Genomic DNA, 12,668 nt, shown 5'->3' on the forward strand with positions numbered 1-12,668 from the left:
AGCTTCAATGGGGAGAGAACATTGCACATGGGTGGGGAGAGAGGAGGTGGGGGGGGGGTAGGTTTGTGGGGGGGGGAGGAGGGGGAGGTGTGTGGAAGGGGGGAGTAGGGGGGAGGTGTGTGGGGAGGGGGAGGTGTGTGGGGGGGGGGGAGGGGGGAGGTGTGTGTGGGGGAGGAGGGGGGGGGGGAGGTTAGTGCTGTGGTGAACTCCTGAAACCTCACTATTGCAATTAATCCGCTTACTTTCAGGAAAAGTCCCCGACTTCCTTTGTTTTGCCCAGTGTCCAGTGCAGGGACACAGGGAATGCCAGTGATCATTGGGGAAGTAAGGCGCGGGGGTTCTCTCTCGCTCTCCCCCTCTCCCTCCCTCTCCCATGCTTCTAATCTCCCCACGATCGCTTCGATTTTACCGGATTACAGATGGGAATGTGGCTGCCGTTCGGGGCAGTGGTGGGGGTGGGGGGCGGATTCAGCTCCTTACCTGGGATTTTGCTCAGAGGGTTGCCGTGGAAGTTCGAAACATCGAGCCCGTGTGCGTGTGCGTTTCTCTGACTGGGTAAACGGGAGCTCGGGTTAAGTGAGGGTGACAAGGATTTGAAATCATTCCAAGTTTTCAAACCAGTGCGCTCGGGAGACTGCCATGTTGGAATTCGGACCCAAAACAGCTGCCTGGGCCGAGGAGAGGGACACGCATGCGTCAGAGCCTGAGAGGCAATTTCAAACAACACAGCAAGCAGTGAAACAACAGGGTATTCATTCATTCATTCATTCCTTCCTTCATCCATTCAGCATTTTACTCTGATAAACTGCGGGAGAGTCGCCGCTCCCGAACAGGATCCCTTTGTTGCAATGTCTCCTTTGCAAATCTCTGCATTTGGCGGGGGGGGGGGGGGGGGTGAGGGGTCAGCCCCAAAGTTCTGGGGGGGGGGGGGCTTGAACCCCACAACTTCTACCTCAAGGGTGCTATTCGGACACAATGTGCATGGTTGCGATGAGAACACTCTTCTCTCTCCTACGCCTCCATGAACCCGTGCACTGTTTTAATGTTGGTGCTCACTACCCCTCTCAATGAGCACATTTTTAATGTGGTGTTGTCAGACTTCTTATCCAACTTGGTTCAAGTTTCGAATTGAGTTTTTTCATCGGCAGACCTATTTTGACCAAGTTGTGAGCTTGCCCTCGTCCTTTGATGATACAAAACGAAAATTAGGTGGAAATACCGCGGATGCTGAAAATCTGACACAAAACTGGATATGCTGGCACTGATGAAAGGATATTGACCTGGGAGTTAAATTCTGTTTCTCTCTCACCCTCCGCAGATGCTGCCTGACCTGCTGAGTATTTTCAACATGTTCTGTACACAATGAAGCCGGAAAAACACTACAGTGAAGGTACAGACTGAAGAGTCAATCACTGTGGCGAATAATTAAAATATCCTTCTTTACACAGTTACTCGTCCACCATTCAGCCCAGAAATTGGAACTGTCCCCACTTCTTCTCCAGTGGTTCAGTTCATCTAACATTTGTAATATATCACAGTAAACCTTAACTGTGGAGGTTAAAGCGGAAAATTGTTCATACTTAAAGTCAGAAGTCAGAACAGAAAATGTTGTTGAAATAATGCATTTCTAGCACTTTCTATTTACAAATTCAACAGGTTATTCAATATTATAATGGTTTTCTAACGATTTTTAAAAAAAATTACAGCAACGTCAGTACATGCCTACAAAATCTAGTAAGATGTTTGGAGGGGAAATGAAGCAAGCCCTTTGTGATTCAAAAATAAAACATACAAATCCATTGTCAATTGTGCAATTAAGGTTCAGCTGGACTACTGCTAGATTAAAATTACAACTGCAATTGTTCCTCATAAGATACCCTTTAGTTCATTGTATAATGTACATATAATAGTACATTAATCAATGCGGCCAGATTGAGTGTAACAGGCACTAAATTCATAGGTGTATTTCATCAAGTTGAGTTCATGAGCTTTACAAATATTGCATCACATAGGATACGCTATTTATATCATGAAAGTGCCAAGAAATGTTTGCACTTGCTCTGTAAAAGTAAAACTTTATTTAAAATGTAACATTTGAATCATCAACTTTTGCACTCCAGGGCAAGGGCACTTTAAAATGAAAAGGAAAACTAAATGCTGGAAATCCGGGGGGAAAAAAGCTCCGCAGCAGTTCAAAAAGCATCTGTTAAAGAGTAAAAGCAAGTTATAACATTCCGGCTGTGTTATAACAGGGCAAGTTATAACAGTTGCCTCAGTCTGAATACTAAGAAATAAATAACCATTTTGGAATTTTCGAAAACAGAAAGCAGAGAAATTGGAAAGAGAGAATGGGCAAAATAATGCCCAAATGATGGAAGAGGTTGAAAAGGCAAATGTCCATATAAAAGGGAAAATCTAGGAAATAACGAGACAAAAAATAACCCTTTAAATGCAGCAGATGTGATATTTAAATATGTTTCATAAAACATGGTGCATCGACCAGTTGTACGAAAAGAAAAATAATAATGTGGGCCAATCACACTGTGCTTGGATGGAGGATGCCTTCCCTTCTCCTCCATATTGATAGACCCTCCCATAATCAAGCGTTGTGAAGAAAATAAAGCAGGGAGCAAAGCTCCGAAGTTAGTCAAGTCAGTGTCAACGCAGAATGCCGAGAAAGATGAGGTCCTGATCTTGAACTTTGCAATGAGCTTCATCGGAACAATGTTAATGGCTACAGATGGAGGCCACAATGAGAAAGGGAGAGCTTCACCAACTATATCTCATATGTCGCCGGACACTCTGCATTATTTTAGCAATGTATTTTTAACGATCCCACTTTTTTCACGTTCGTTTGTTCTTTCCGCAGGGGACATTTTAACACAGCAGAAGGTCCCAGCTAGCAACCTGAAAGTCCCAGAGAGATTTGAGAGCCAAGGCACCAGGCAAATTGACATCCTGTTGCACCTCAAAGGCTGTAATAGTATCCGGCAATCCTGCAGACGAACTTGGCTGTGTAAAAGATTGGTTGGCAGGCGTGGGGGGTAGGGGTGTTATAAGGGAAAAGGTCCAGCCAGGGTGGTGGTGAGCCACATTATCATTGTGGAACTGAGAGATACTCCCTCTCCCCTTGGGTTCACAAATAATAATTTTAGCATTTATCCAGAAATTTGCAGATTTGCTAAGGTTTACTGAGCACACATCAAGGGTGAATATTCCACCAAATGAGTAGTTAAATTGCATCAAAGTCCTATACATATTATCAGATACCAATTTACATTAATTAAGCTGCCATTTGACCCAGTTGGATGCGTTGACCACCCAGCAGAATGTCCAGGGCAATATGTCTCCAAGGTGAGGTGATGTGCTAATCTGAACCTGGTTTTGTCCCATTTCTGCTGGGGAGAGGAAGTTAAAATTCTGTTTATCTGCAGAATAACTTTTATACCACCTAACTTTTCTATAAAGTAATTTACAAACCATTTAACACATTAACCCCCTCTCTGATATTGGCCAATCAGTTGTCCCCCTCCCACTCCCTATAATTTACTCACCCAAGCCTCACCCCAATACCTTCTATTTATCTTCTCAATGATGCACATCCAAAAGGTCACAGCTTACGTTTTCTCACTAGAGATGCTGGTTAGCCTGCTGAATATTTCCAGTATTTTCTGCTTTCTTTTAACTTAAGACTGCTTTCCTCAGACTCCAAAATCAGGTTGAAGAATCACAAGATACCACTGTAGAGATCTTACTGCAATGTTAGGAATGGTTTTATTGCTGACATATTAATGTAACATCAATGGAATACACCCGCAATAATCCTAAATAAAACTTTTTTCTGAGCTTTCCTATTCATTTCTATTTGTTGTTTTCACATTGCCCTTCCCATTTTTCCCTCTCATTTGTTTTATCAGTTTTCATTATCTCTTCATTTGTTTCATGTTTCTTTTATACTTTTACAACTATCTATGTTTATTATTTTTTCCCGCTGTTCTCTGCATTTGGCAATCCTTTCATCATTCTTACTTCCATGATCACCTTAGTAAAAAAGTGGTTCTGTTGCCAGCCTAAATAGAACTCTTTTATCCAAAATCAAATTATACTTTATTAAACTATAACTGGCAGTGTCATCAGAATGGGAGCTTATTTTGTGAGATTTCCAGAAGCAAATGTTGTTGGATGAGCTAACTCACCAATAGTCTAGGAAACCTGGGGTGACAAAAGGAGTCATAACACCTTCAGCACTGGGAAGTTAATGTAGCTGCTTATTCTAGCAGTGAGAGAGACAGCTAACAAAGTTCTCTGCTGTGATCTGTGACTTTAGCATAGTAATATGGATCTTTGTGAATTCAGGAACAAAGTTGTCACATTAATAAAACCACAGTGATAATATTTCAGCTAGTGTATGAAAGAAAGACTTGCATTTAGATCACACTTTTCATGACTTAAAGCATTTTACAGCCAATGAAGTACTTTTGAAATTTAGTCACTGTATGTAAGAAACAGGGCAACCAATTTGCTCACAGCAAACTCCCACAAACAACAATATGGCACTGATCAGATCATCTGTTTTTTGTGATGTTGATTGAACGATAAATATTAGCCTGGACACTGGGAATAACTCCCCTACTTTTCTTCAAAATTGTTTAATGGGATCTTTTACATCCACCCAAGCAGACAAATGTCTCAATGAAAGATGGCATCTTCAAAGGTGCAGCACTCCTTTGGTACCATACTGAAGTGTCAGCATTGACTTTTGTGCTCAAGCCCTGGGGTTGGACTTGAACTTAGGATCTTGTGACTCAGATACAAGAGTGGTACCAAGTAAGTCATGGTCGACACTATCACAAATCAAAAGCCAATGTCAACTGCTTTGTATATGGCCGGCATTCTATCCTGATCCCCGCTCAGTAATTTGCAGACTTTTGTTTCTGTTTTGTTATCATTATAAGTTTATATTGCACTGCAGCAAGTCACCAAGGCTCCCTCAACTGCACCTTCCAAACATGCAACCTCTACCGTCAAGAAGTACAAGGGCAGTAGATGCATGGGAATACCACCACCTGGAAGTTCCTCTCCAAGAAACACCATGCTGACTGGGAACATATCGCTATTCCTTCACTATCGTTGGGCCAAATCCTGGAAATCCCTCCCTAACAGCACAGTGGGTGTACCTACACCATGTGAACTGTAACAATTACAAAAAGTGGCTCACCACCATCTTCTCAAGGACAATCAGGGCAATAAATGTTGGCCTAGCCAGCGATGCCCACATCGCTTGAAAGAATTTTAAAAATATTTTAAATGCAGATTTTGGAACCTCTTTTCTTAAATTTCAAAGTACAAGTTTAACTATTAAATCCTAGGTTAATCTTTGTGGTGGTACTTACAATATCTTTATTGCAAAACAATTCTATTTTATCGATACTTCTTAGTCTTTTGTAATCTTCTTAAGAAACTGAGAAATACATCAGCTTTCAATCAATCAGTAGTAATATCTTCTCCATTCTAGCCTTTATTAAAATATTATGATCACATTAAACTTCACTCTTTATCAAGAATGCAGCATCAATTTTGAACTAGAACCCGTTATTAGTGAAGAAAAAATAGCCATTACACAATACGGTTACTTGCACTCTAACTAATTACATTGCATGATTGTTGCTAAAATTATTCTAAAAATAAACCCAGATGTCAAACCACAGAACCTTACAGACATTTTACACATTTTTGCCTGAAATTGAATAATCAAAAGAATTATCAGAATTGAACATTGTGTTTTTATTGCAAGCAATAACATGTAATACACTTGATATTAATACAGGACAAATTGCGGTTTCATTACATAGTTATTGTTGTTTGATATATTATGTCTTAAAAATCAAAACTGAACAAACAGAAATCTAAAATACCTTCATAAAAATAGCCTCTTGCATTTAAACTCAATTCATTTATCTTTCAATCAGATCTTAAGAATGTTTAAAGATTACATTAACATTACACTGGTACACTTTTATTGACCTTCATATTTAAAATATTCCTACTTAGTCATTTCTTACATGGTACATGGCACCTATACACATTCACTAATGATAATTATAGAACAGATGCTGATTTAGTCATTTTAAGAAAGAGTGGAGGCATAATTAGTGCTTAAATGGCCTAGTTATTGCAGTGCTATAGGAGCTAGACAAATTTAAAAATGAGAACATCTAGCCTGATAACAGAAAACATGAAATACATAATTCATTCATTTGGAAAATTTATATCAGTGGGTAACCATGAACAGTAATAATGATCCAATTCTTTGTGAGTGGTTTTTAGGTACTGCAGTCATCTGCAATCATTTAACAAACCTTTGGAGATCAAATAGCATTTTGTGGAATTCTCAGTGGTGTTTGTGCAATAAAGTATGAACAAACAGAAAATGTGTGCTCCTGGTCATTCTGAAAGAATTCAAAATGTTATCAGCTGGGAATTTCATTTCAAATGTAACATTGTAAAAATGTATAAATATGTCATAAAAGATAGAAAGGTCAGTTCACCTTGCTTAAACAATAGGATTTATACTGTTCAAATATCATATTTATCTTACTGTACACAGGTCAACTATTATGGAGTAGAGTGTGCATCACATTTGAAGCTAAAGAAGTAATTTTCAGCACAAACACATGGGATTGTACTTGCACAGATACTAATAGACACTTGCTGTAAAATCTCAGGTAGAAGTATATTGGTGCCTATTTCAAAATCCTTTAAGTATAAGGGGATTACTTATATACAAGAATAATTTGGTCCCATTGCAATGTCACACAACTGAAAAAAAAAATTAGGATTGGTATTATCCACAAATACGTCTTATGATGCTTTCACCACTGACATCCTGGATCGACTGCAGTTTAGGGAGTACCTTGGCAAAGCCATTGTCTTTGATAGCTGTGGTAGAGGCAGTCATAAGCTCAATTACATTAGGGCAGACTCCATTGAACCTGGGACCTCAGTACAAGCCTAGTTCAAGTTCAGCACCTGATGTGGTTGCCTTGCCCAAAGAAGCCTTATCCAAGCACTCAAAAGAATCGGACATCTCATGGTGCATTGGAGGATGCTCTTTTGAAATAGGCGTAAAGTTGCAGTGAGGTAAGCCTGCGGCAGCTTAACACAACAAAGTCCTGTATTGTCACTGCAATGTTTTATACATACTAGAGTAAGAATACCTGACCCTTTCAAGATTGCGGCAACATTTTTGCACTTAGCGTAACTACACTGTTTCTCTATTTTGTTTTTTCTTAAATGAAGTGAAGAGAAATTCTTTCATTGTATTTTGTGTCACAAAATGCAGATCTATGCACAATAAATTATTTGAAGGTCAGTTTCAGCTCCATATACAGACATGAAAGATTACGCATTTAAACTTTGTCATGTGAGAGTACCTTTAAGAAATGGGTGCTTAAGAAATGTACCTTTAAGAAATGGGTGTTTATCAGTGATGTCAGAGTGTGGTTGGAGCTGGGCTGTCTGCCAGCTTTTTACTTTCAATTTTGAGCAGGCTGCAGGGAGTGTTTTAGTTTCGTTTTCAGTGTTGGAGCTGAAGCCAGACCAAGAAGGTGTACTGCTGTTCTCTCTGCCATCAAAAGACTATCCCTTGATCATTTGGTGAATTCAGAATTATAAATGTTCTCAGTAGTGCATGTAAACCTAATGTGCTTCTGTTGAAAGGTGTTTCTTCTGTCTTCTGGATTTTGTTTGGGAAGTTATTAATGATTACTTAGTGTTGTATTCTTTGGGGGTTGTATTTGAATTGATGGTTGCTAAGATGTCCACTGTATGTTTTAAAAAGATTAACTTGAGTTCATAGAATAAACATTGTTTTGCTTTTAAAAAATACTTTTCCATTTCTGCTGTAGCACACCTGTAGAGTGGGCCGTGTGCTCCCCATACCAAAATCTATTAAAAGTTGTGAGTCAGGGGAACTCCATGATACACTTTTGGGTTCTCTAATCCCTGGCCCATAACAACTTCAATAACCAAAGTATCAAAATACTGTAAAAATATTTCAAAGTTACATTTTAGTTGTATCTACCAAACATATTTCAAAAATATTATGCAATGGCATCAAAGTGTTTTATAGCTGTTATTAAAGAAAGGGCGTCTGTCAAAATATCAATGGAGAACTGCACCAAATCATTATATAGACCTTGATCAGGCCAGATCTGGGGCGGGATTCTCCGACCCCCCACCGGGTCGGAGAATCGCCGGGGGGGGGGCGGCGTGAATCCCGCCCCCGCCGGCCGCCGAATTCTCCGGCACCATAAATTCAGCGGGGGCGGGAATCGCGCCGTGCTGGTCGGCGGCCCCCCCCCCCCCCCCCCCCCCCGGCGATTCTCCGGACCGTGATGGGCCGAAGTCCCACTGCTGTCATGCCAGACTCGCCGTCGTGAATTCAAACCACCTACCTTACTGGCGGCACGGGCGGGCTCCGGGGTCCTGGGGGGGGCGTGGGGTGACCTGGCCCTGGGGGGTGCCCCCATGGTGGCCTGGCCCACGATCAGGGCCAACCGATCCGCGGGCTGGCCTGTGCCGTGGGGCCATCTGTTCCTTCCGCCTCGGCCATAGCCCCCCCTGCACATGCGCGGGGATGACGTCAGCAGCCGCTGACGCTCCCGTGGATGCGCGGACTTCCGCCGACCGGCGCGGTCCCTTCGGCCCTGGCTGGCGTGGCGCCAAAGGCCTTTCCCGCTGGCCGGCGGCGCGCCAACCACTCCGGCATGGGCCTAGCCCCTCAAGATGAGGGCTTGGACCCTAAAGGTGCGGAGAAATCCGCACCATTAGGGCGGCCCGACGCCGGAATGGTTCACGCCACTCCATCCCGCCGGGACCCCCGCCCCGCCAGGTAGTGGAGAATCCCGGCCCTGATCTCTGATATGTGCTGAATTAATTGATCTCAGTAACAGAGATGATGCCGGTGGTGGAGAGGAATGGTAAAATTTCTCTCAGCAATGTAAGACTAAACCTATCATACTTCCTGTTCCAAACTGCTACTACAGTGGCATGGTGGCATAGTGGTTAGCACTGTTGCCTCTCAGCACCATGGACCCAGGTTCAATTCCGACCTTGCGGGACTGTGTGGAGTTTTCACGTTCTCCCCGTGTCTGCATGGGTGTCCTCTGGGTGCCCTGGTTAACTCCCACAGTCCAAAATATGTGCAAGTTAAGTGGATTGGCCATTCTAAAATTGTCCCTTAGTGTCCAATAGGTTAGATAGGGTTACTGGTTTATGGGGATAGGTTGGGCGTGTGAGCCTAGGTAGGAAGAGCATCGGTGCAGACGCAATGGGCCTCCTTCTGCACAGTAGGGATTCTATGATTCGGTGGTCTATGGCTGCAACTGCCTAAGCATGGAGGTCAGGTGGGGACAGTATGTGGCTGATGCATTGTCAACCTGAGCCCTACTTTTCATGCCTAAATATAAAGACAAATTTTATATGGCCCTGCCATCACCGTAAAAGAGTCTGGCATGCAGCTGATATACATCAGAAAAACTGAGGGGTAGCTGTTTTTATTTTCTATTGATATTCTATCACAAAACAATATGGGTAGTTTGCCCACTATGCCAATATTTTGCTGCCTGACTCTACATATGAAAGATGACCGCTTAAATAAGGTACCAGAAGGTGCCAACATAGGTATATGATGTTGTCGCAATTATGGGTGCCTAGCTCAAAAAAGGACACTAAATGTTCCTAGATACAAGCTGTTCAGAAAGATAAGGAGAGAAAGAAAGGAAGAGGGCTAACAACAGGAGAATATTACAGTCCAAGAGAAGTCAAGAGCAGAAACTATTTGGTTAGAGTTGAGAACTAAGAGAGGCGCCATTCCTGGTTGTATTCTAAAGACCACCAACTAGCGGACAGGATATAGGGAAGCAAATTTGCAGGGGAATTGCAGAGAGGTGCAAAACCTATAGAGTAGTTGTAATGCAGGACTATAACCTAATTTAAACTGTGATATTAATAGTGCAAAGGGCAGGGAGAAGAAGGGTGTTTGAAGTGTGTTCAGGAGAAGAGTATGTTTCTGGGCATGATAGGTGGGCATATGTCAAAATCAGCAGTCCCGCCCATCATATGGCAATTAATAAATAAGGGTCAATTGAGCTTGTTAACAAGTCAATTAACCTGGCGATACGCTGCCAATGTTATAATATGATTGGTGTGGGCAGGCGGGCAGAAGTGGGCAACCTATTTTTAAAATAAAGGTTTGAATAGGGCTGGAAGGAAGAGGGAATACTATCTTCAGGGGCTGCCCTATGCACATCGGTGGCAGCCCCCCTAAGATAGTTACACCTTCGCCTGCTCTCCAATTCCCACCTGCCCCCTCTCCCTTAGCTGGCCAAACCCTGCTCGCCCAATACCCCGGACTTGTCTCACCCTGGGATCCATTGAGTCCTCTTCTTGGGACTGGTTGCCATCCCGGCAGCCACCACTACTGAGCTCTTAGTGCTGTATGAACTGCTGGCTGGCAGCTCCTGAGGAGTGGAAGTTCCACTGTGAGCCAATTTAGCCCGCCTCCAGTGTATCTTGGCTGCGAGGTGAATCCAACTTTCTTTCCAGGCAGCTGAACCATTACACCTGAAGAGGAAAGATTTGCAGGGCTATGAAGAAAGTGCAGGGGAGTGGAACTAACTGGCTCTTGAAGAGAACCATCATGAAGACAATGGACAGCACAGTAGCACAGTGGTTGCTAGCACAGTTGCTTCACAGTTCCAGGGTTCCAGGTTCGATTCCCGGCTTGGGTCACTGTCTGTGCGGAGTCTGCACGTTCTCCCCGTGTGTGCGTTGGTTTCCTCCGGGTGCTCCGGTTTCCTCCCACAGTCCAAAGATCTGCAGGTTACGTGGATTGGCCATGATAACTTGTCCTTAGTGTCCAAAAAGGTGAGGTGGGGTTATTGAGTTACAGGGATGGGATGGGCTTATGTGGGGTGCTCTTTCCAAGGGCCGGTGCAGACTCGATGGGCCGAATGGCCTCCTTCTGCACTGTAAATTCAATGATAATCTATGATTAATCTAGGACAAAGGTTCGGCACAACATCGTGGGCCGAAGGGCCTGTTCTGTGCTGTATTTTCTATGTTCTATTAGTCAGCAAAGCTGATTTATTTTGCATCTGAAGTATTTCAACAAAAAAGGGAACAGAACTAGGGCGACACGATAGCATAGTGGTTAGCACTGTTGCTTCACAGCTCCAGGGTCCCAGGTTCGATTCCCGGCTTGGGACACTGTCTGTGCGTAGTCTGCATATTCTCCCCGTGTCTGCGTGGATTCCCTCTGGGAGCTCCAGTTTCCTCCTATAAGTCCCGAAAGACGTGCTGTTAGGTAATTTAGACATTCTGAATTCTCCCTCTGTGTACCCGAACAGGCGTCGGAATGTGGTGACTCAGGGCTTTTCACAGTAACTTCATTGTGGTGTTAATGTAAGGCTTCTTGTGACAATAAAAAGATTATTATTATTATTAATAGCCACCCCCCTATTGTAGTATAATCTTAATTGTCACAAGTAAGCTTACATTAACACTGCAATGACGTTACTGTGAAAAGCCCCTAGTCGCCACATTCCCAAAGGGCAGCACGGAGCACAAGTGGTTAGCACTGTGACTTCACAGCGCCAGGGTCCCAGGTTCGATTCTGGGTCCTGGGTCACTGTGCGGAGTCTGCACGTTCTCCTTGTGTCTGCGTGGGTTTCCTCCGGGTGCTCCGGTTTCCTCCCACAGTCCAAAGACGTGCAGGTTAGGTGGATTGGCCATGATAAATTGCCCTTAGTGACCAAAAAAGTTAGGAGGGGTTATTTGGTTACAGGGATAGGGTGGAAGTGAGGGCTTAAATGGGTCAGTGCAGACTCGATGGGCCGAATGGCCTCCTTCTGCACTGTATGTTCGATGTTCTATTCCGGCGTCTGTTCGGGTACACAGAGGGAGAATTCAGAATGTCCAACTTACCTAACAGCACATTCGGGACTTGTGGGAGGAAACCCACACAGACATGGGGAGAATGTGCAGACTGTCTGTGACCCAAGCCGGGAATTGAACCTGGGATCCTGGAGCTGTGAAGCAACAGTGCTAACCACTGTGCCGTCACTGTCTGTCATTACTAATGTAAGTAGCACTTTTTAATGGTTTGCATTTGGTCTCATGGGCCACATGGTTGTGAAATGTGGACCTCAATGTCCACATAAAGAGTGGAACGTTCCACTCCCGCCTGTAGTGGGAAACATTGCAGGCAGGGCACAAAATGCGGCCTGATGGCAAAACTCTGTTCCCCATTCACCTCTTCTATTTAATTTTATTTCCATTCCATATCAGCTGCACTTGAGGAAAACTATTTCTTCTACCTAAAAGAGAGCACCAAGCTGAAAACAGATAGTTCAGAGGGGAAGTGGAAAATAAAATAAGGGGGGGGGGGGGGGGCAAAGAGATTGTGTGAGAAGAGACTGGTAGCTAACACAAAAAGAAATCCAAAAGTCTTCCATAGGCATATAAAAAAAAGGGAAAGAGCAGTAAGAAGAGGGGTGTAGCTAATTAGGGGCCATAAATGAGATCTATAGAAGCCTCGGCATATGAGGCACTAGGCGGCATAAATAGACACAATGCAGGCAATTTTCAGCAATTAGCCGTCAGCG

General features: G+C 43.5%; 1 protein-coding gene and 1 long non-coding RNA gene across 4 annotated transcripts in view; one reads left to right on the top strand and one right to left on the bottom strand.

Annotated features, from left to right (window-relative positions):
- The window catches only part of fign (fidgetin), a 61,818-nt gene extending 61,189 nt beyond the window's left edge, over positions 1 to 629 (bottom strand). For 2 of the 3 annotated variants that reach the window (XR_011934456.1, XM_072474161.1), the window contains exon 1: positions 481 to 629. The gene's annotated coding sequence lies outside the window, so the exon portion shown is untranslated. The remainder of the gene's footprint in view (positions 1 to 480) is intronic. The other variant, XM_072474170.1, reaches the window with a different exon arrangement.
- Positions 607 to 7,904, top strand: LOC140389735 (uncharacterized). Its single transcript, XR_011934458.1, has 3 exons — positions 607 to 748; positions 1,319 to 1,390; positions 2,870 to 7,904. It is a non-coding gene; the product is annotated as an uncharacterized lncRNA (long non-coding RNA).
- Positions 7,905 to 12,668: the final 4,764 nt, after the last annotated feature.

Source organism: Scyliorhinus torazame, chromosome 2 (assembly GCF_047496885.1).
Source record: "Scyliorhinus torazame isolate Kashiwa2021f chromosome 2, sScyTor2.1, whole genome shotgun sequence".
In the NCBI taxonomy this organism is placed as follows: domain Eukaryota; kingdom Metazoa; phylum Chordata; class Chondrichthyes; order Carcharhiniformes; family Scyliorhinidae; genus Scyliorhinus; species Scyliorhinus torazame.